The 23405-nt window shown below is 45.4% G+C and overlaps 1 protein-coding gene across 7 annotated transcripts in view; it reads right to left on the bottom strand.

Moving 5' to 3' along the window:
• Positions 1 to 23405, bottom strand: part of SLC7A1 (solute carrier family 7 member 1) — a 139953-nt gene that overhangs the window by 50647 nt on the left and 65901 nt on the right. The window contains exon 1 of one of the 7 annotated variants that reach the window (XM_072795613.1): positions 20136 to 20249. The exons of 5 other annotated variants lie outside the window; for them this stretch is intronic. The gene's annotated coding sequence lies outside the window, so the exon portion shown is untranslated. Of the gene's footprint in view, positions 1 to 20135; positions 20250 to 23405 lie in introns of those variants that run through there. One more of the 7 variants, XM_072795609.1, reaches the window with a different exon arrangement.

Genomic DNA, 23405 nt, shown 5'->3' with positions numbered 1-23405 from the left:
GCACAACAATGTGAATGTACTTAATGCTGCTGAAATGTACACCTAAAAAATGTATACTAAAAAAATACTTAATTTTTTTTAATTAAGAAAATTCCTCAAAAAACTGAACATACTTACCATATGACCCAGCAACTCACTCCTAGATATATAATCAAGATAAATGAAAGCATGTATCCACACAAAAACTTGTACACAAATGTTCACAGCAGCATGATGAGAATGGCCAAAAAACGGTTAAACAACCCTAATGTCCATCAAATGATAAATAAATAAAACACAAAACATCTATACAACAGACTATCACTCAGCCACACGAAGGAGTGAAACAGTGACACATGCTACCATGTGGATGAACCTTGAGAATGCCAGGCTGAGTGAAAGACATCAGTCACAAGAGGCCACATACCGTGTTATTCTATTTATATGAAATCTCTCAAAGACAGAAAGTGGATCAATGGCTGCCTAGGGCTGGAGTGGGGATGGAGAAGGGAATGGGGAGTGACCGTTAATGCATACAGCTTCCCTTTTAGGAGTGACGAAAACGTTCTGAAATTGTACTAACGGTTGCCTTACTGTGGATATAATAAAAACCACTGAATTTATACTTTAAATGGATTAACTTTATGGTATTAAATTGTATTTAATAAAGCTGTTACAAAAAAATAAATAAATAAAAGCTAAGAGGAGCCCAAAATCCACCAGAGACTACTACAGCACGGTTTTCTATGAACGGCACCTGGGCAGATTCCAGGACTTCTACGCACACTGTGTGCAGCAGCAGCACTTTTTCCATGTACTTTAATTCCATTTCAAATCAAAATTCTAACACTTCCCCCTAGAAATCAATAATTATAGAGCTAGTTGCAGTTGGTATGAGAAGCTCCACCTCCCTGCACAAGCCATTTATTATATGCAACAGTCCTTTTGCTTTGAGCATTTAACCAACGTGAAATTAGCTCCTATTTATTAATACACTCTCCCTGCAAGCACTGGGCCTTTTCTTATTCAGTTGGGCTACAAACATAAGCTCCAGGTTTAACACGCAGCACAGATACTTCATCGTGAACAATAAAACTAAGGAAGAGTGGCATTGGTTAAATATACTTGGTTAAGCTTTTAGGTTAACTTTTAGGTATTCAACAGGATACAGGGGAAACACCTTTCACTCTGTGCCTATGTGGCCCAGGATCTCAGAGAAAATGGGAAGACTTTAATAGGTAATCAGAAGTAAAAGACCAACAGGCAGTAAAAACATCAGTAAGGTCTCTTAGCACTGGCACAGAATTTCCAAAGATCATCAAGGTGCACTACCAGCACACATAAATCACCGTGAGGCAGGGAAAAGACATGCCCAACTTGGGGAGCGAGGAGGAAAAACATACGGGATGCAAATTTTGGAATACTTTCTGCACTGAATGTTCAGAATGCTCATGAGGCTTGGTGGCAGCCTTTTGTCTGCCCAGGCACCCCTGACAAGTGAGTTCATACTCCTCTCCTGGGCATTTATGAGCCCTGGGTACAACTCACTGCAGGCAGGTGTCAGCCCGCCCCTCTCCTCCCACGGACATGTCCCCAACCCTGCGGCAGCTCTGAAGAAGCCTATAAAGACATGAGCCTTGCATGTGGCCAGGAAGGTGGCCCAGGTCCAGGAAAGAGGAGCCTGCCTGCACCAGCCTAGTGATTACCAAAGGGAATTAAGCAAGCACTTGCAAGCCCTGGCCTCTGAATTTCTGTACTTTGATAGACTTAATTTGTTCTCCTGGGGCTAAATAAATAGCTGGCTATGCTGGTACAATTCTATACAGGAACAGTTAGGGAAACCTAATGTGCAGGGAGTGATTTAGGACTCTGAAGGGTTCCCACCCAGGGAACCACACTCCCCAGGAGAGGGGAGCAAGGCGGGCAAGGCACCAGACACATCTGCCATGTGTACCAGTTGGGACTCAATTTAAAAATGGCTCTGTCCTCTTGTTTTCTCCCATTAACTCACACAAAATTTCTTGAGCCACTTCTTGACCACGTTTTCATCTGTGTACAACAGTTCCCAAATAAGAAATTATCAGGAAATGCCAGTGGTAGGAAAGAGTCAGGACGATCTACTACTTTCCAAACCAGTCTATTCTCACACCTCCTTCATGAGTTTTGGCTGTATCTTTGTAGCATGCATATTGTTATTTACAACATTCTTCCTTAAAGGAATCTACCTCTTCCATAATTTAAGTATTTTTGTAGAAACCCTTGTATTATGCTCAAATGGAATACCACCAAAATGATCTGGACTCAAATATTAAACTCCGCTCCATTATCCAATGAAATGCCATCCATTTCCTGCAGAAACCTGATGGCTACAGCCAAGTATGGGCAGTGAGCTCCAAACGTGTCATCTCTTATTTTTTTCTAATACATGTTAAGAAAAAAATGTTTGTGCACTCCCTAAAATTGCACACAGGGCACACACACTGCTCTTAGGGAAACAGAGACCTAGTCCACAAGTTGGCAAACTATGGCCCTTGGCCTACTTTTGTATCAATCACAAGTTAAAAGTGTTTTTCACAGGTTTTTTTTTATTTTTTTTATTTTTTGAGGAGGAGGAAAAAGGAAGAGAAAGATTATTATTCAAAATACCACATCTGGGGCAGCCCTGGTGGCTCAGCAGTTTAGCGCTGCCTTCAGCCTAGGGCATGATCCTAGAGTCGTGGGATCGAGTCCCACACCAGGCTCCCTGCATGGAGCCTGCTTCTCCCTCTGTCTGTGTCTCTGCCTCTATCTCTCTGTGTCTCTCATGAATAAAAAAATAAAATCTTAAAAAAAAAAACCACAAATACCACATCTGGCCCCAAAAGCCTAACCCACTTGCCACCTGCCCTCTATAAACCAGTTTGCTAAGCCCTGATCTAATCTATACCTTTATTTACTAATGAGGCAACCCAAATCCAAACACACTGAATGATTTGAAAGCTTGCAAGCAAGTCTCCAGAATTCTAAGTAACTGAAGGAATTTTACCAAAGAAGCCATCAGTTTAAATCCTTTCAAAATGGGCCTCTGTCTAATCATTTCAACATTTTAAGAATTGTGTCTTACTGAAAGCAAATCAAAATGTGAGGATGCACAACACACCTAAATGGTCTTTGTCCTCGAAAGCCTGACATCAGCTTCTCTTCTGTTTGCCCCAGAGCCACCCTTCACCCTCCTCCACTACATACCGGGGGCCAACCTGAATGCCCTCTGAGCTCTCTGGGGCCAGCAGGAGGATGGAGGCTCTGTGACAGGTCTTTCCCCTACCCCACACCAACAAAGCCAGTCGTGGTCACGAAACCCTCCCTTGTTCCTCCAGGTCTAGGGTGCTGGGCCACTCAGGGCCCCCTGGCCACCCCAGACCACTAACACAGTAGGACCACCCCTAACCCTGGCCCTGCTTTTGTAAACAGTTGCTTTACTAAATTCACCACTAATCACCCAGCTTGAGAGTCCCATCTGTTCCCTGCAAGGGCTCTGATGACGCTGGCCTTAGGGGGAGTGAGCTCTGGATGTCTGCAGCTGCTTCTGCCACCTCAGGAATGTGGGCAGGCCAGGCCTCCCCCAAACACAATGCCTCTATTATAGAACTGCACAGCTGGATGGGGCCTTGGACCACCTGATGATTCACCCTCCTCCTCCAATGTGAGCTGCCCAAGACCTAGCATGGTCTCAAAAATGCCTAGAGAGATTCTAGTGATTAGTTAGAACAACAGCATTGCATTATAAAAAGGCTTTTCTTTTTCAGTCTTCAACGTAATTTAATAAAATCTAAGCAGCTGGTATGTCACAGACACTGTGCCCAGTGTTTCAGATGCATAGATCATCAATCAATCCTCATGTTATAAATGAAAAAACTGAGCCTCAGAATCTGTGGGTGCTTGTCAGAGCTTGAAGTGGTTGATGTGGGAGTCATCCCCGCCCTCTTCATTCAGCCAGGTCCCCGCCTGAAGCCACCTCTGCCACCTCCCTAGGTGGCCAGCAACACCTCCTGCCCCCATGACGCCCCCACCAAGGAACACAGCAAAGTTGCCTTCTAGTCTATGCACAGCAGGCCCAGTCACATTAAACAAATCAGGTAACAAGGACAAGGTCAGGACCCCAGGGCAGAAAGTTTCCTGACATAACAGGTAAGCTCCCACACAGCCTCATGCACATAATCACATTACCTGGACCGGCCAACAAAGAAAAAAAAAATCTAGTACCTCCTACCTGAGTGCGAGTCCCTAAGCAGATGCATTCACCTTGTCTTTTTTTTTTTTTTTTTTTAAGATTTTTTTTATTTATTCATGAGAGACACAGAGAGAGAGGCAGAGACACAGGCAGAGGGAGAAGCCGGCTCCATGCAGGGAGCCCGATGTGAGACTCGATCCCAGGACCCCAGGATCACACCCTGGGACGAAGGCAGGTTCTAAACCACTGAGCCACCCAGGAGTCCCTCACCCTGTCTTTATGGCATAAGATGAAATAGTTTCCGTGTGCAGTGGTCCCTCTTCTGAACATTCTCTGCACCTGGGTAGGAAGGCCTGGAAATTCCTATTAAGCTACATTATTGATTTTAAGTCACGCTGAGTGGGAAAAAATTTTCCTATGTGCCATTTTACACCTGCTCACTGACCTGAGGAATTAGAAGCCCTACCTGGCCCTGGCTGTGCAATCATGAACAACTCACTCAACCCTCCTGTTTCATCTGAAAACTGGAATAAGGATACTACTTAACTCATCTACAACTCACCCAATCCCTGCCTTTTCCTTACTGTGAAAATCAAGGAGCAGAGAGGCAAGATAGAAATTAAATTCTCAGATAAAACTGGGTTCCTTTTATTCCCTCTGCAAGACAAGGATAATAGTAGCAACAGCTACTTCAGAGTTTGGGAGAGGCTCAAATGAATTAACATGTGCAATGCACTGAAGAGCACCTGGCACGTAGTAAGTGCTATATGTTTGCTATTACTTTTATTAGCATCTTAATTTACAAGAGATCTTATTAAAAGTCAGCTTGTGAAGTGATGTGAAGATTAAGTACTCAAAATAACTGTGCTTTTATAAAATGAAGGTATTCAGTAATTGACAAGGCATTATGCAAATATATAGCTTAAAACATAAAATTAAGTTGATTGTCTGGTTTATTTCTATCTACCCTAATTCAGATGGTAAAAGACTTCAGGGCTGTTGCATAGAGATCTTTAAACTGGCTTAGAACTATTAAAAAAAATAAACATGGCCAATGTATGTAAAATACATGATTTTATATAAACACTGTAATCAATAATGACTGAGTTTTTAGCCACTAATTTTTATTTTAAAATACTTAAGTATCCTGGTTTCTGCAGCACGAAGACGGATGTCCTCTGCAGCATGCATGTCGGGAGCTGGCGGCGACCACAGCCATCCTAATCTCGGGGTGTCACTCAGGTGCCGGCAAGGCTCAATGGGTGCTTATTTTATTTTATTTTATTTTATTTTATTTTATTTTATTTTTTTGAGGAGTGCTACCCCTGCTTTTTTTTTTTTTTAAGATTTATTTATTTATTATAGACAGAGAGAGATAGAGAGAGAGGCAGAGACACAGGAGGAGGGAGAAGCAGGCTCCATGTCAGGAGCCCGACGTGGGACTCGATCCCGGGACTCCAGGATCGCGCCCTGGGCCAAAGGCAGGCACCAAACCACTGAGCCACCCAGGGATCCCCTGGGTGCTCCTTTTAAAGTGTGCAGTCAAGTGGTGCCAGCTGAGGGTCCATCCCCGGGATGACACCATGCCACCCCAGGGACCTTTTCATCCATCTGGCTCATGGGCCAAATGTGGAAGTTTTTGCTTTCATTGAGAAAAAGAAAATGCTCTGCTCTATCTGCTCTACCACAGGGGCAGCTCCTCTGATTCTTCCACTCTGACCTCGGGAGTGGGGGGAAGCACGCCCAGTCAAGGGGCCGCTTTCCTCCTCCCAGGAGGTCTGGACACTCACAAAGCCCAGTTATTTGTTTTGCCGAACTGTGTATACATTGAATGGAAATGTTTGTTTTCCATGTCCCACTTTACGTCTCTCAAGACAAATGATTAAAGAATTACTTCATGGGCATTTTTTTCGGCTCATCCCCTCAACCTGGTTGTATCGAGCAGCCTCACTTCCTGCCTTTTAACTCACATTCTGTCAGCATATCATCCACGCTTCTTTGTTGACCTCTACATGCACAATGTTGCTTCAAAACCCTTCTTCAAAGGAAAGGTCAAAGAGAAATGTCACTGGGAAGGATGCCAGATGGCCAGCAGCCAGGCAGGCACTGTCTCCCAGTGCTGGGGTTACCTGTGTGTGAGGGGGACAAGGTGCCACACGCAGGTGAGGAGGTGCCACAGCTGGACCACCTGATGCCCTACTGGGTCACACCCCTGCCCTGAGAAGCCCCATTCTGCAGCCCTCCAGCCTGGCCCTGGGCCCTGCGGGCAGAGCACCATCCTTCATCCAAAGTGGCACTTCCTGAATGTTCCACTGCTTGCACCCTGTTAGGAACTGCAGGGCACGGAGAAAGCCTCAAGGTCCCTGGCCTAGAAGGGCCTGTGATTTAACAGGGGAGAAATGAAATATGAAAGAACGTACAGAGAGAACATGCTTGAGGGCTTTAGAAGGATGGAGGGCAGGGAACTGAAAGCCACCACCACAGAGGTCACGGCTGGAGTGGGGCTAGAGAGGAAGATGCCTGTGCCAGAGGGAAAAAAAGGGTCAACAGGATGCAATAAATGGTTGACTATTAGAGGAGGGGATAACAAGTCAAAGCAAACTCTTAACACCTCAAGTCCGCTTGATGGGGAGATGGAGGGCTCCTCAAGTAGTGAGGTCAAGAAAAACAAATTTGGGAGACCAATCCTGAGTCTGGGTTTGGAAGCACCAGGGCTGAGGAGGGCAAGGCCTTTGTTGAGTTGCCATGGCCCTGACCAGTTGGGCCCACTGGTCTCTCTCTGCTCCCATCCGTAATATACCAAGGGGCCAGAAGCACAAGAGAGAAGAGAATTAGCCACACACGGTAGACCAAACATACCATCAAGAGACAATAACACATACACATAGCTGACAGAGGCCAAATCGTGCATGAAGAATTCAACTGCAAAATGGGATCTAGGCAAAAACCAGGCTTGGAAGAAGTGACCCAGAACACACAGTGGCAGAACTACACTGAGTAAAGTCGGCTATATTAGATAAGGGCTAACAGATGCAGGAAATCTTTCTTGAAAACATAAATGGAAAATAATTACCCTAATGAGAATGCTTTCAGAAAAAAAAAAATGCAAAATTTAAGCGGTTTATCTGTGCCCAAAAAAACTTAACTGAGTTAAACTGAAGCTCACTCGGAAATATTTTCATCTAAAATTTATCTGTGATTGCTAAGAAAATTGTCTATTTGGAATGTCTGGGTGGCCCAGTAGCTGAGCATCTGCCTTCAGCTCAGGGCATAATCCCGGGGTCCTGGCCTCTCCCTCTGCCTGTGTCTCTGCCTCTGTGTCTCTCGTGAATAAATAAAATCTTAAAAAAAGGAAATGTGTACATTCACAAACAGAGTCAAAATATCCTCAGGTCACTGGTGTGTCCAGCAAGCAGCTGAGCGAATCAGAATCTGACGAGGAGGCTCTGGATGGGGCCTCCCAGGGAAAGGTGCATGTTGACAGGGACAGAGCACCCTGGGAGACAAGGAGACGAGCAAGAGACTGTGGAGAACAAGCACATTCTGCAAAGCTGAGGAGGGAATAAAGAGGAAAGAGCAACTCTAAAAAGAGTCCACAAGCAGATGGGCTCCCTAAAGAAAGAAGTTTCTCTACCGGCCACACCCTCACCTTTCAAAGGTGCCAGGAGCCACGACACAGAGGGTCTTCATGTTAGCTTGGCAGAGAATTACCAGATCACATACAGGACACTCAGTTAAATCTGAATTTCATGCAAACAAAGACTAATGCTTCAGTGTAAATATGTTCCAAGTGTATCATAATTGTGTCCCAAATGCGCCAACAAATACTTATTTTAGCAAAAAGGAGTCATGCTAGAAGAGCATCCACTGCTTATCTATAATTCAAATTTAACTGGGCATGCAGTATTTTTAGTTGGTAAATCCAATAACCCTAGCTTGGTGCTGAGGGCTCAGGCCTGAACACCTCAACCCCACCCCACCCCCCCACTCCTTGCCCAGGGCTATCAGCCCCATCTCTGCAGACTGCCTCTGGGCAAAGGCTTTTCCACAGCCCTCGCAGTGAGCGGTGACTCCCACACACACATGTGCATGTGAATTCCTGCAGCAGACCCAGAAAAGGAGAGTCTGCAGGAAATGGGAACGACCAACCATATTAGCTATTTCAGAGAGACGAGGGTGAGGAATGATGACAGATCACTGAATCTAATTAGAAAAAGAAGCAACTGTGAGCAGTTTTAGTATAGTAGTAAGAGCTCAGTCTTCAGAAAGTAGGTGGTGAGAGCATGGCATTCACTCTAGTTGGATTCATTGTTAAAAACAAAAAACAAAAAACAGGGTCCTCAGCCAATTGCTTGCAACTACACAGTATCTGCTGAGAACCCCAAGGAATTATGCCCCGTAAGGGCAAACACTTTGGTAATTCGGTACTAGCACACAGAGGCACACAAGCAATATTTGCCAAATGAATGAATGAATGAATGAATGAATGAATGAATGAATTCTATACTTCTCAAAGAGCTTCTTTTAAAAACTTGAACTCTTACATGATTATCGAAAATGCAAGTCTACGGTAAATCTTAAGACTTGGGGGATCCCTGGATGGCGCAGCGGTTTAGTGCCTGCCTTTGGCCCAGGGCGTGATCCTGGAGACCCAGGATCGAATCCCAAGTCGGGCTCCCAGTGCATGGAGCCTGCTTCTCCCTCTACCTATGCCTCTGCCTCTCTCTCTCTCTCTCTCTCTGTGTGGCTATCATAAATAATAAATAAAAATTAAAAAAAAAAAAAAAGAAAGACTTGGTGGCAGTCACCACAGTAGCTAGTAGTCTTTGCTCTCCAGTTTGTCAGCTGAGGATTATTTGTAGTACGAATCACAAGTATCTGTGCTGGGCCTAAACCAAACAAATGAGCAAAAACACCTGCTACTGTACCCAATGAAGCACATGTTGAGAGTCACATAAATAAAGGAGAGAAGAAAGGCTACCACCTCCCAAACTAAAGCGAATCTAGTTCAGAATGCATTTTTTTCTATGCCCCTTTATGTAACTGCTGTAACTGTTCTTTAGTTATGGGAGCGCTTAATCAAACAAACATCTAAGAACAACACCATTTTCTTATTTAAACATAAAAGTATTTTCAACCCTGCACCAATTTTCCTTGATCTGTGCTGGAAGAAATCCCAGGGACGCCTTACTAAAACAATAAACTTCAAAAAAGGGGGGACATATATTTTTATAGAGTATTGTATACCGCTTCTAACTTCGGATAAGTCCACAGTATATTTTGAATTTTTAAAGAGCCAGCCCCTTATTTGCTTTGCTTCTGTGGAACTTTCCACTCTGCTACAAGGCCCCAAATTTAGAAATTACAAACAACTCGTGCCTGGACAAAGTGAAAGCTGTATTTAGCTTATGGATATGCTAATTCTTGGCACAAAACAAACACTCTATGCCTCTGCCACCAGACTTTGAGGTATTTTATGACGAAGTTAAAAGACTTAAGCTGAAAAAAAAAAAAAAAAGACTTAAGCTGAAAGTGAGTTTATATACAAATTAAATCAAAGGCTTTTCGCAGCAACGCCTGAAAGGTTTAAATTCCAAACGGAGTCTATGTTCTTAGTACTAATTTTTTCAAAGTTGGTCCAAAGGAATAGATCTCCATCTTGATGTGGAGGACACTGGTGCCAGCTCTGGCCATTGGCCACTGCCTAGCAACTTCCAAAGAAGGACCCCACAGCTCCTCATGCAGAGCTGAAGATACGCTTTTTACTATTAATCTTCAGCAAACATCAGTAATGCTCAATGCTGCCTTCTGCTCCCATGAATAAGAACACAAACTCGTGAGACTGGCAGGGACAAGAAATAAAATGCATTCTGCAGGTATAAAGAACTACCAGCTACCTCATAGAGATAAGACTGACCAATTTTCTCACAGCTAGGAAGTAGTTAATGCAACCGACATGTTTCTTGGGGTCCCAAATTCTCCCTACTTTCCAAAGGCTGACACCAACAATACCACCTTCAAGTCAAATGTGTACTTTGTGGAGCTGCCGAGTGTCCCGAGTTGGAAGGGAGCTGAGCTTTTCAGGGCTGTCTGCACCTGCTCTGAAGGTCTCCCCTAGCTGTTCATTTGCTGAGGAACCTTGTTAGAGGGGTGTATATCGTGGTGTGCATTTCTGACAACAAATGCACCATCTCTACCACCATTAGAAGGTACACAGAAAAATGGGGAGTGACATACACAGGGAACAAACATCTGCCTAACTACTACACATGGAGCTGCGAGCCGGGAACACTGGTCGGCCACTCCCTGGATTCTCAGACGCCCTAGAAGCTGGTGTTTGCCTGAATGATGAGCAGAGTGAGGCCTGGAGCAGGTCCATATCCCGAGGCAGCACTGCAGCCAAAACCAAAAAACCCAGGTCTTCCTGGCACCAAAGCCTATGCAGGTAGATCTAAGTTAGAGGAGCCTTTGCCCTGTCTTGTGATGTCCACTGCTGATCTATTACTGACCTCAATTTTAATGCCAATGTGAAACTTTATAAATTATCAACAGTGAAACACAAGGTCAGTTCTAGAATTCAAATAAAAGTCCACACATAATGTCTGGGTCTGCTCTGGTTAAAGGGGCAGTGACCTTGACAGTCGGATGGGGCTGGAGGCTTCCCTTTCCTGTGCCTCTCCTCCGAGGCCACCTTCCAATCCAGGGCAGACTGCTCCTGATGGCATCCCAGGCCTTCTCCACACCTCTGGCCAGTGACCTGGCTAGATTCCAGCTCTTAACTCCACACCCCGACCCAACTCAGGCAGGGCTAGCCGGAGCAGGGCGACTCACTCATGGGCTCCCACAGTTGGAGCCAAATGCACGAGCCAGCCACAAGCCCCTTGTGTGGAGGGCATAGCACAGCTGGAGAAGTGAGGCCCCAGGTAAGGGGAAGAAAACACCCAGGAGAGAGCAGGGAAATCTTCTGGAATTTGGTTCAAAGACGGGGTTTTGTCCATCTTGGGGCTGCATCTCACTTTACAAGGACCACAGAATGTGAATAAGACAACTCAGATGGGCACCCTAGGCACTGAGTTTGTCCTGCCTCTCTCCAAAATGCCACGCAGCCCAGATCTGGAGAGCCAAGAACATAAGAAATAACATCTTGGTCAAACTTGGTGTATTCTGGCCAAGAGTCCTGTCTTTGGCCACAAAGTGTGCTTTGTTTGTAAACAGGCATGTCCATGATAGCATTTGCAAAAGACTGGTAATAAACTCCAAACACCCCTGGCTCCATCCAACTATCAGTAACAACATTCTTCTTGAGCCCACTTCCCTTTTCCGCTTCTACTCCCTCTGCTTCTGTCAATTTGTTACCAGCTGCAGAAAGCACTATCTGCCTCGCATTCTAAGACATTTGAAAGTCCCGACAAGGGGCAAACTCTGACTTCCAGAGCTGGCTGATAAATCTGCGGCTCACCTTGCCATGGCCTGGAGGGAGTTTCAAACTCTGATCACACCTCTTCCCCTTGGCACTGCCACACTGGACAGTCCCAAATCTTCCAGTCAACCCTCTTACAAACTCTCCTCCATTCCCAAACATAAGCAAAGGCTTCTTTGGGGCTTACAGACTAGAAATTTTCCCTCTTCTGTAATACAACCCTTATCGGATTTCTGTCCAGAGAGCAGATATTTAAGACATCTGAACTTCAGCTGTACAAGTGAAGTCTTTTTTTTTTTTTTTGCAAATTTGACTATCTGCCATCCTTTGTCCTCCTTTGAACCTTATGTGAACTCAATGGCACGGCTGAGTGTGCACTGTTCAACACACCGGTGTTATTTTTATATGAATCCATCTCCACATCAAAGCAGCTTGGTCATCAGCTGGGTCATGTCCACTAAGACAAATCTAAAGGACCTTGGGCAGAATGCCCTTAAGAAGGGGACCCTTGAAGTTGAAGCCCATGAAAGGTGCTAGGTGTCCCATGGTCTGCACCCAGGCTAGTCTATTGCAGAATGCAGCAAGGGTTGAGGAGCAGCGGCAAAGGGAAGGTTGCTCCCAAGCAGAGAGAAATGCAAGTACAGGACCATCAGCTCTCAACTGCTATCTCCTCCTAGAAATCAGGTGCTCTGTGCACCCTGAAGATTCACCAACGCTGGAAAAGCAGTGGCCTTTCAAGACCCCTGAACTGGTTCCCTGTCACAGCCCATCAAAAGCAGCGGACTTTAAAAAAAGTCATGTGTGGGGCCCCTGGGTGGCTCAGCGGTTGAGCGTCTGCCTTTAGCTCAGGGTGTGATCCCGAGTCCTGGGATCGAGTCCCACATTGGGCTCTCCCTTTGCCTGTGTCTCTGCCTCTCTCTGTGTGTCTCTCAGGAATAAATAAATAAAATCTTTAAAAAAAAAAAAAGTCATGTGTGCTCTTTTCTCTGTATATGGTACCTGGTAGCAGGGAAGAACCTGCTGCCCCTTCTCTGTCAGACCTCTTTCTTTATTCCACTATGGAGACATATGAGGAGGTGGAAGAGAGGCAGAAGCAAGAATACTGGGAAGGATTTTTCCAGAAGCACCGTTTCCAAGAGAAGACCGCTCTCACTGCTGCTGCTGCTGCTGCTGCTGCTGAGAGTGCATTCTGAACTCAAGCTTGCTGGATTAACACCAGCAAGCCTGCAGTTTTTCTCCTTTGATGGGGCCTGTGTATGTTTTGATGTGCATGGCTGGCTAGTCCTTTGGAAAATCATCTCTCTCAAGCTTCTTCCCTAGAGAGGTAGTTTGGGACTAAAGCTTCTCATGGCCTGTCCCAACATTCCAAAACCTCTGTAGGAGATGCCTCACACAACAGGATGCTGCTGCCAAGCACCTGACACCAGCAACTGGCTGCCCCTGCTAGGAAGGTCTTGCTCTTGTCTATGGGTAAACATCCACGAGCCCTGCATGGGACCATGGAACACTTGGTCCAAGACTGCTCACTCTTTCCAGAGATGCACTTAGGAAACACAAAATTCTGACCAGCATGGGTTCTTCTGAAGTATTCCTAAGAGGGAGTGAGAGTCTGGTAGACTATGTGGATGCTGGTTACTGGGTACTTTTACACTGTGCTCCCCCACTGGCTGCACTAGTAGCCTGGCTCATTATTTCTGAGCTAATACAGGCAAAGTGATACTTCTTAGTCAAGATCTTTGCACCAACCTGACAGCAGACCTTCTGTTTCCCACTACATCTGATTACAACTATTCCCACTCTACACCTACTTTTACAGTATGGACACCAAGCTGCATGGAGCTCTTCAGCAGCTCCATAATCATGGAATGTCACCAGCTTCCTGCTTAGGACTGGACATCCCAAAGAGAATATCCTGATCCAATCTCTTCTGAATCCAAAAGGAGAAAATGTGGCCCTGAGTGCTTATTAACCTTGCCCAGAATCACATTAGTCCACGGCTAGGCCAGTGGCATGGAGGTCTCTGGACTTCCAGGCCATGTCTAACTGACAGGGGGCGAGCAGGTACTTGGGGGTACTTGGAGAGGAAAATGCGATGAGTCCCCAGGAGGACTTTGTGGCTAGGAAGCAAAGGACAAAGGGCTCCAGGCGCAAATAAACTTTCATCGAGCCATGTTTAGAGCTCATCCTGCCCCTCTACCATATTGGACTTCCTTGCACAATCATAAAAACATCCCCTATTGTACAAATTACCTTTTATCGTGTTCAGACAATATACAGACATGCATGGAGAGCAGAACTTGCACTGGATGGCATAACCTTCTCCTTTAAAAGGCATTTTTCACACAAACGCCTTGTGAGACAAAGAATGTGCAGGTTTCTAGAGCCTGAAGAGTATAAATAGGGTCATTAGAAACCACCTTCTGCATTCCTGTATGAAACACCATTAAATTTTTTTTTAATTTTTTTTTAAATCTTTTTATTTATTTATGATAGTCACAGAGAGAGAGAGAGGCAGAGACACAGGCAGAGGGAGAAGCAGGCTCCATGCACCGGGAGCCTGATGTGGGATTCGAACCTGGGTCTCCAGGATCGCGCCCTGGGCCAAAGGCAGGCGCCAAACCGCTGCGCCACCCAGGGATCCTGAAACAACATTAAATTAAACCTGACTGTCCCAAAGACATGATGCCATCATGGGATTTCATAAAGGCAACACATGTGGAAGGCAAAATTCAGGAGCTACAAAAGGGTACAGAGTATAGGGCATGGGCCAGTCCCCACCCAGCCATGACCCCACTGTCACCACCGCCTTCCTCGGACCTCCCAAGAAAGTCCAGTCTTGGCTCACAAGTGTTTACAGAAGCAATCTCAAGCTCCACGTTTGAAAGAGAAATGTAGGGGATCCCTGGGTGGCTCAGCGGTTTAGCGCCTGCCTTTGGGCCAGGGCGTGGTCCTGGAGTCCCAGGATTGAATCCCACGTTGGGCTCCTAGCATGGAGCCTGCTTCTCCCAATGCCTGTGTCTCTGCCTCTCTCTCTGTCTATCATGAATATATAAATTTAAAAAATATTTTTTAAAAAAAGAAATGTAAATATTGTTTCTCTATACCATTTGACAGAAAGACTTCTAATAAGCATATGAATCAAGGAACCAGACAACATAGCAAAAATTAAAATCATACACACTGAACTTACTAACACTCCCTTCCCGTGGCTTCTCACCACCCCCTTCTGTCCCTATGAATAGGTGCAAGAATACCATTCAGATCAAGGAACTCCGGAGGACTCCTGGGTATTTTCACAGCATATGAGGTGAAATGTGGGGGAACAGAACCACATCAAAGCTTTCTGAGAAACCATTCTGCCTTGCCTTCTTTCTAACTCTAAAGGCCTCAACGCCAATACGTGTATGGGGCACAAGGCCTCTAGCTGAATGTCTATCAAAAGTAGCTAAGTTCTTCCCCGACTATTCAGAGGCAAGTCTCTCCCCTTGGCCAAGCCCAGCACCTCTGGGAGGCAGATGGGATTTGTGCCTGAGCACCCCTCACCTTTGGCCATCCATTTCTACAACTGCTCAGAACCAAACACAAGGAAATGCAAGGGGCCTTAAACACATGAGCATCTGCCAAAAAATGTGCCCTCCTTTGTAAAGTGACAGCCTAGTTTCAGGTCTTCTGAGCAAGGGACATGGAACCTCGCATCCTGTACCCGCCCTGGCACTACCATGCCCTGTCCCTTGGCGCATCTCCCCCTGCCCCTAAGTAGAAGGCTCCTGACATTCACTTCTTGCATTAAGAAATTCCTGACCAAGAGAGAACAAGTAGCAACCTCTCCTGAGCACTCCCCAGTCTTTCTGGAGGAATTGCTTTACGTGTTAATTTACACCTACTCCTTTACCAGCGAAGCAATAATGCATGTATGTGGCCTCTGGAACTGGATTTCTCACTTGGTAGAAACCTTCCTGACGGCTGAAGCTTAACCATTTACATACGAACCCTGATATAAAATATATAGCTCACATTTACTGAATACCAGGCAATATTCTCAACTCATCACTTGATATACTTAATCCTCAACACAGCCTACGGGGGGGGGGGGGGGGGGGAGACACGACTGAGGCACAGAGCTACAGATGGTCATGCACACAGATCTCCCAAAATGGAGAGTAAAGTATCCCAAACCACAGTGGTTATTTGCTTCTTGCTTCTCCTTGTATGTTGTTGTGCCGCGTTCCTATGGCCAGGGCCCCAGCTATCACTTCTCCCCATGGTTAAGAGCCCCACCTCTGCAGTCTGACTTACCACTTCCTATCTGCAGTTGGCTATAAAGAGATAATCAGGCTGGTCAGAAATGAGTACACCAATGGGCCCCCACACCCCTCCCATCCCAGGGGCTGGGAAGCATATGGGCTCTCAGACAATAATTGCTTTAGCTCTCAAAAAGGTACCTTTTGAGCACCTAAGCAGCACCAGGGACTGCCCCAGGGATTGGAGCCACAAAGACACATGTGCCCAGGCCCTGTCCTCGGGAGCTCAGGTCTCCTTGATTAGTTCAAGGTTCCAGCAATTTTGTAGACACCGTTTATCCCAAAGATCCCAAGAGCTGGTTAGAAATGCCCCCCAGACCTGCTACATCAGATCTGCTCTTCAGGGAGATCCCTTGGGAAGGATCTGGTCTAGGTAGCTTAAAGCCACCTCAAGTTTAACCTTACACTATGAAAGGCATTATCACATCATGCAAGTTACTTATCTTACGTACTTACTGAAATGTGTTCCTATTCTCTCTCCTCAATGCCGGCCCTATTACATCTGCCCAATCCATGTATATGTGCCTACCTCCATGCTTTCTAGACAGTGGCCGATGAGTAAAATAAAGAAGAGGCATATCATTGGGATGCCTGGGTTGGCTCAGGGTGTGATCCTGGGGTCTGGGACCAAGTCCCGCATCAGGCCTCTTGTGGGGAGCCTGCTTCTCCCTCTGCCTGTGTCTCTGCCTCTCTCTCTCTCTCTGTGTCTCTCATGAATACATAAATAAAATCTTAAGAAGAAAAAAAAAGGAAGAAGCATATCACAAAACCCATCCAACATACACAACATGGTCAAAGTCTCTCGCTTTGAATGCTACATTTCCAGAAACAAAATATGACATGCTTGGTCTCAACCGTACGTTTAAATTTTTACTTATTCATTATTATTTTTATTAGTGTACAACTGTAGGTGCGGGCCTCTTATGATGTCTAGACCTAGCAGGGGTCTATTAGGTGACAGAATTTTAAAGGAGCCTATATCCACGCCCACACACACAGTCCTGTTAGCTCAAGAGCAGCTCTTGTCTACTGGCAAGAGCAATTCTAGCAGAAGGGGAGAGAACCACAATTGGAGTCATTACTCATCTGAAATTGGGGCCATGCTGCTTGCTCCTGCAAAGCATCCGGATGGAGAGATCGGTCCCTTCCCTCTATCCTTGCTCATACTGTCTCTCCAGGGCAAATGGTTCCCTTCTTGTTCACAGTCATACACCTAGCTGGAAAGAGACCCCTAAGGGGAGCCAACACCCCTACAAAGCTCCAAACCTCCCACCAGCTCCTTGAGGTGATTCAGCAAGAAGTCCCTTGCAGATCCTCAAGGCAAAACAGCCAGAAACACAGGATTGTGATGGCACTTTGTGCAGAGTATGCTGTTCTCCCCAGCCTCTGCCCTTGCTCAAAATCACCCAGGATATCTAGGGTGGCAATTCCCTTGCCTTGACTCTTCAGACCACAGACCTGAGAGTCAGTAATTAGGCCTGAATCCTGCCACAAACTACACCCGATAATTTCCAAAATTCCAATTGTATCCAACTCTAAGACTAGTGAGACATTCTTCACAGTTCCATTCAGATTACTCAAAGAACCAATGAATGTTCTTGCCTGATATCACCCAAGATTGCCCTCTAGAAAGAACGTCTTCCAACAAAAGTAGTTTTTTAAAACAAAACTAGCTGTACAAATTTGAGGTTATAGATTTTTGTAGGAATGTGTTATGCAATTACAATTACAGACTATCCCCTATGTCACATAATATTAACATATATCAGAGCAAAATATCAAGCTCATGAGGAGTCTTCTCAAATAGTATCAGTAGTGGTGGTAATATTTGTATCTTGCAGATGAATTTTTAAAAGACTGTAAACTAAGTACTCTGAATCCTTACAATAAATTTATTATTATTGAGAAGCATAAGAAATAAAAGAAGTTTACCAGAAACAAGGACAGATATTTAGACAATGTTTCAACAAAGTAGGCAACTTATCTTGTTCTGATTCTATTCTGTTACTAAGCTCTTGTTCATAGAATCAATTCCCTTGATTTATAATTGTTTTAAGAATTATATACACAGGGGTTCAGTTGGTTAAGGGTCCAACTCTTGGTTTCAGCTCAAGTCATGATCTCATGGGTCCTGGGATTGAGCCCTACATGGGGCTCCACCATCAACAGGTAGTCTGCCCATCCTCCCACTCGCTCACACAGGTCTTGCCTTGTGTTCCTATATACCTTCTTGGGAATCATCACAAACAAGAATGTCCACTTCAGTTAGAAACCCTCAAAGCACCACAAAAAGAAACCTCTACCCCCTGACTGCCTTTGTCCAAACCAGTCTGGACAGAGAATTCCTCCCACGTGCCAGCCCAGTGAACGTGAAATTCAGGCCACCAAGGTGGGAGCAGCAGGTGGGTTTGCAGAGTAGCATGCCCAAGCCTAACAGTGTTTGCAAACTGCAAGTCATCACTAGGACTTTTTTCTAACATGCAATAGAAAAGAATAAAAATTATCAGAATGCACCACAAGTACAATAATGTGTGCTGTTTCATGAAAACTTTCATTTTAATCTATATATATGTATGTCTCTGTGTACATACTTGATCACAGTGTAAAATGATTTGTTATTGTGGACTGCAGCCACAGGAGTCTGAAAGCTGCCACACTCAGGAGAACCAGTGTGCGGGCACCACCAGCCTTATCCCAAATGGCCTGAAGAAAGCCTTCCCAAAGCCCAGGCTTCCAGAATCCTGTGTGGATGGCATGGTGGAAAGGCTACCGATACACCTCTGAAAACTAAGTGCCTGTGTCCTTCTGAGAGGAATGAAATGATCTCACCTGGGAGATCTATGGGTGAGTGGCTGTAACATTCACCATCCCTGCAAAGAACCACCAAGACCAAGGCCATTTTCAAAGCTAATCTACACTGCAGGTAAGGATGAGATGCTGTGTTTTCAAAGAACTTAGAAATCAGAATAATGTATAGCCAGTGTTTCATGGCAGTATTAATGCTCAAAGATGAGACATCCTGGACAAATCAGGCAAAATTCTCAATAGGACAGAACAAGCTGCTCCAATGGTATATCAGCTACAGAGTATGTGAAGAGACATAATTTTACCCCATCTGTGAAAGTGCTTAATAGGCAACCCAGGAAAAATTTAACATTCTGATACTCTAATTTCAACAGGACAGAATTATTCTAAAACTAGAAATGTCAAATCACTCATTCATACCATGATTTGTACCAAAGTACAAAATGTGGTACATATTTGTACCAAAAAACAAAGTAAGCCCCAAACTGAGATGCCAGGGCAGGAATACAATAGAAATTTAAAATAATTTGTTGTTCTTTCTACCTGTCAAAATGTTACTATTTGATTCAAAGACTTTCCCCCTTTAAAATACTACTGTTTTACTGTGGTGCTTAGGTGGCTCAGTCAGTTTAAGTGTCTGACTCTTGATTTTGGCCTAGGTCACGACCTCAGGGTTGTGAGATCAAGCCCTGCATTGGGCTTCAAATTAAACATGGAACCTGCCTAAAATTCTCTCTCTCTCTCCCTCTCCTCACCCCCAATTCTAGTGCTCTCTCTAAAAAAAATAAAAATTAAAAATACTATTTTACTAATTATGAAAATATTCATTCAACAAATATTTGTTGAGCACTATCTTAGGTTCTACTACATACAGGTCAGTGAATAAACCAAAGTTCAGTTTTAATAGTGTTTCCTTTCTGTGCAAATATATATATCTCAGATAAGATAATACCGAATATGGAAAACTCCATCCAGACTTTACTTTCACTTTTAACAGCAAAGTTTTTCCCATAGGATCAAGTGTTCTTTGAAAATGCCATTTTCTGGGGACCTGGGTGGCTCAGTCAGTTGAACATCCAACTCTGGATTTCGGCTCGGGTCATGATCTCAGAGTCATGGGTTGGAGTCCCACCTCGGGCTCCACACTCAGCAGGGAGTCTGCTTGAGATTCCCTTCCTCTCCCTCTCTCTCTGCCCCCCTACCCCCCTAAACTAAATAAATGAATCTTCAAAACAAAAAAGAAATAAAATGTCATTATCATTGGCTACGTAATATTCCATCCCGGATGGTGTCATAATTTACCAAAAGATGTTTCTAAATGCTTACCACAAGACAAAAACACAAATAAGAAATACAGTTAAAATACAGCATGAAAAACCTGATTCAGGACCTTAGGTTGGGGAGAAAAATACAATCTTACCGACTCAAGAGAGCCCGGGCAGTGCACACCAGCAGGATCACACCTTCTTCACCATGCACCACATTAAGGTCTAATTTGTGAATCTCCCTTTATAAGCCTCACTCCTTCTTTGATCCAAGAGAACATTGTCTGCACAGAACAATAGGTTTTCATTTCAATTTCCCTTCTTTTCAGGAAAGGAAATGTTTGCACTTCAAAGGGTTTCTTTGAAGAGCAGCCCTCCGGACCTGGGCAGGTTAGGAGTTCTGTGGCCTCAGCAGGGTGTCCACAGTCTGGGCGGCTGCCCACCCTGTCACTCTCAAGGCCAGCTCCTTCAAGGAGAGGGTCTGGTGCAAGAGAAGAAAAAATAAACACATGGAAAAATTCTTGAGGCTTTTGATCACACCCTTCAGAAGCCCTTTTTCACACATAATGCAGGTTTATAGCTCACAGAAACTGAGGTAACAAAGGATTGGGAACCAGCCGTGGACAAGGCAACAGCAGCTTCTTGGAACAAAACCACTCCAGACCCCAGATTCACTCAGTAAATGAATAAAACGGGAAAATGGGAGCCCCTTTCAGCTATCACTGGCGATGACGAAGAGAGCAGCTTGGATAAATGGAATCCAAGAGCAAGATCCACACTTCATACACAAGTTCTGAAACCTTCCCCTGGGAACTTTTGGGCAGCACAATCACCGACAAAGAGCAAAATTCACAATTTAGAACTTCACCTCCTATTTCTCCACTGGCTGGCTGGCTAGTAGGGGCCCAAGAGGCTCAATAGCAGGCAACCATGTTAAATAACCACACATATTTGCCAGGAGGCCCATGCCATTTCTCTGGATTGAGGCCCAGGCCCCTCCTCCCTGTTCTGCTAAGTCAAGGAAGTCCGGGGTATATATTGGACAAGAGAGGACCTACAACATTTCTTTTCAAGTCTTGAACAAGTTCTAGGTATTTTTTTTTAATTTTTATTTATTTATGATAGTCACAGAGAGAGAGAGAGAGAGAGAGAGGCAGAGACAGAGGCAGAGGGAGAAGCAGGCTCCATGCACCGGGAGCCCGATGTGGATTTGATCCCGGGTCTCCAGGATCACGCCCTGGGCCAAAGGCAGGCGCCAAACCGCTGCGCCACCCAGGGATCCCAAGTTCTGGGTATTTACTAATGATCTCCACCCTCCCCTACTCCGAGATGGTTAAGTTCACCTGCTAAGGTGGGCAACCGCCCAAGAGGTGGGCAGGGGCAGGAAAAACACTCCACTCTGCTTTGCTCCAGACAGGGAACCTGCTCCTCCCCACAGCCCAAGGATACCATGGGCTCCTGACCTGGGTGTCTGGGGCATAGGTCTGGGGTGCCCAGGTCCCCCTGAGCCAAAGCCTTCCACCCACCTTTCGCTAAGCCCTTAACCCAGCCTGGTGCTAAGCCTCTATGATAGAATTAGAAATGATTTTTATTTTCCCCTTCTCTTATTTTTCTGTAGTTTCCAAATTCTTCACAATGGCCATTCTAACTTTCAGAAACGTTTTTCTCAACAAGACTTAAAAGACAGAAAATCAGACCATAGTTCCTTTGAAAGTTCCCCTCCCATACACATAAAAATTTTATATATATAGGCACTTGGGTGGCTCAGTGGTTGAGCATCTGCCTTCAGCTCAGGGCATGATCCCAGAGTCCTGGGATCAAGTCCTGCATCGGGCTCCCCACAGGGAGCCTGCTTCTCTCTCTCTGCCTATGTCTCTGCCTCTCTGTGTCTCTAATGAGTAAATTAAAAAAAAAAACACACAAACTCATATATATGGGTATAAAGGACATTATTTGGACAACTGATAGTTGAACATGGACTGTGGACTAGAGAACATTGATAATGTTCAATTTCCTGATTTGAGTATCAGGAAATGCAAGAGAGTATCAGGTTATGCAAGAGAACATCCTTATTCTTAGGAAATACATACTTCAGTACACAGAGGTAAATAAAAGGGCATGATATCTTCAGCTTATTCTCAAATCATTCAGGAAAAAAATGCATACAGGTGTGTGCCAATAGATCGATGGACCCACAGATACCTAAATAGAAAGGATAGAAGGAGCAAAATATAAACACTGAGTTGAATTTGAGAAAAAGATACACACAGGAGCTCCTTGTACTGCTGCTGTAACTTTTGTTTGAGTTTGAAATGTTATACAAACCAGACAGGAACAGCACCGGAGAAAAGGAGGAGAAAGGCAGGAGGGGTGAGAAAGTCTTCCCCACTCCACCTGCCAGCTTCGTGGCCCTGGCTGCTACCCTGGCTGGGCCAGCCAGCCCTGAGCCCACTGGGGAAATGAGCAGTCAACACCTGGGTCCCCAGAGGGTGGCTGGGTGACTGCCGCCATGTAAAGTTCCTGGTTCCCATAAGATGCCCTGAAGAGGGCTCTCTGGGGGCCCAGATGGCTAGACACACAAAAGTCAAACAAGGTTCCCCCATGGCCTGGACAGCAAGTTCCACTTCCATTTCTGCCCTGGTGAGCAGGATGCCAAACCGCGACCCAGGAAGCTGGCAGCCTCACGGATGTCCGTCATACACATGCCAGCTCCCGGTCCAGCCACCTCCCTGCACAGCTGTCCAGGGGCACCGGGGCTCCACTGCGGGCTTGGATGGAGGAAAGCGCTGTGTTCCAGGCCAGGAGTGGAGGAAAAGCAGGGTACTGTCCAGAAGCACAGCTCCAGAGCTCATTCAGAAACCAAGGGGAGTGTGGGGCCGAGTGGCTGCAGGTGCACGGGCTGAGGTCTCAGGCCTGGGACTGCCCATAGCGGGGGGCAGGCCAGAACGCAGTCCCAGGAGAAGCCAGCACCTTGCACAGGCTGCCACCCATAGCCCTAAGGAACACTGATGGCCAGGACTCAGAGCCAGGCCCCTGGGTTTCAAATCCTCATTCGCCACTTACTATCCAATTGGGTGCCTGGGGGCAACTTGCATCACTTCTCAGGTCTTCCTCTTCCCATCACTCAAAATAGAGAAGTATCAACCTCACTGGGCGGCTATAAGGATTACATGGAGACATTAAGTGCCAAGCACACAGTATGTGCTGGTGATTCTTGATCTTTCCCAACCCCAGACGTCTTCCTTCCTTCCTATTTGATAAAACAGACTCTGGTTAATGGTACTTGATAGACAAATAAGAAGATACAGAAGAAAAGAACACTTCCCAGCCTTAAGATAGGAAGATAACAGTTATAACAATGATGAAGCAACAGTAAGAGTGGGGAAGAGTGGGTCTGCTCCCTTGCCTTCCCACTTCTGCCCCAG

This window comes from Canis lupus, chromosome 24 (genome assembly GCF_048164855.1).
Source record: "Canis lupus baileyi chromosome 24, mCanLup2.hap1, whole genome shotgun sequence".
Lineage (NCBI taxonomy): Eukaryota > Metazoa > Chordata > Mammalia > Carnivora > Canidae > Canis > Canis lupus.
This window is presented reverse-complemented; position numbering and strand designations above follow the sequence as displayed.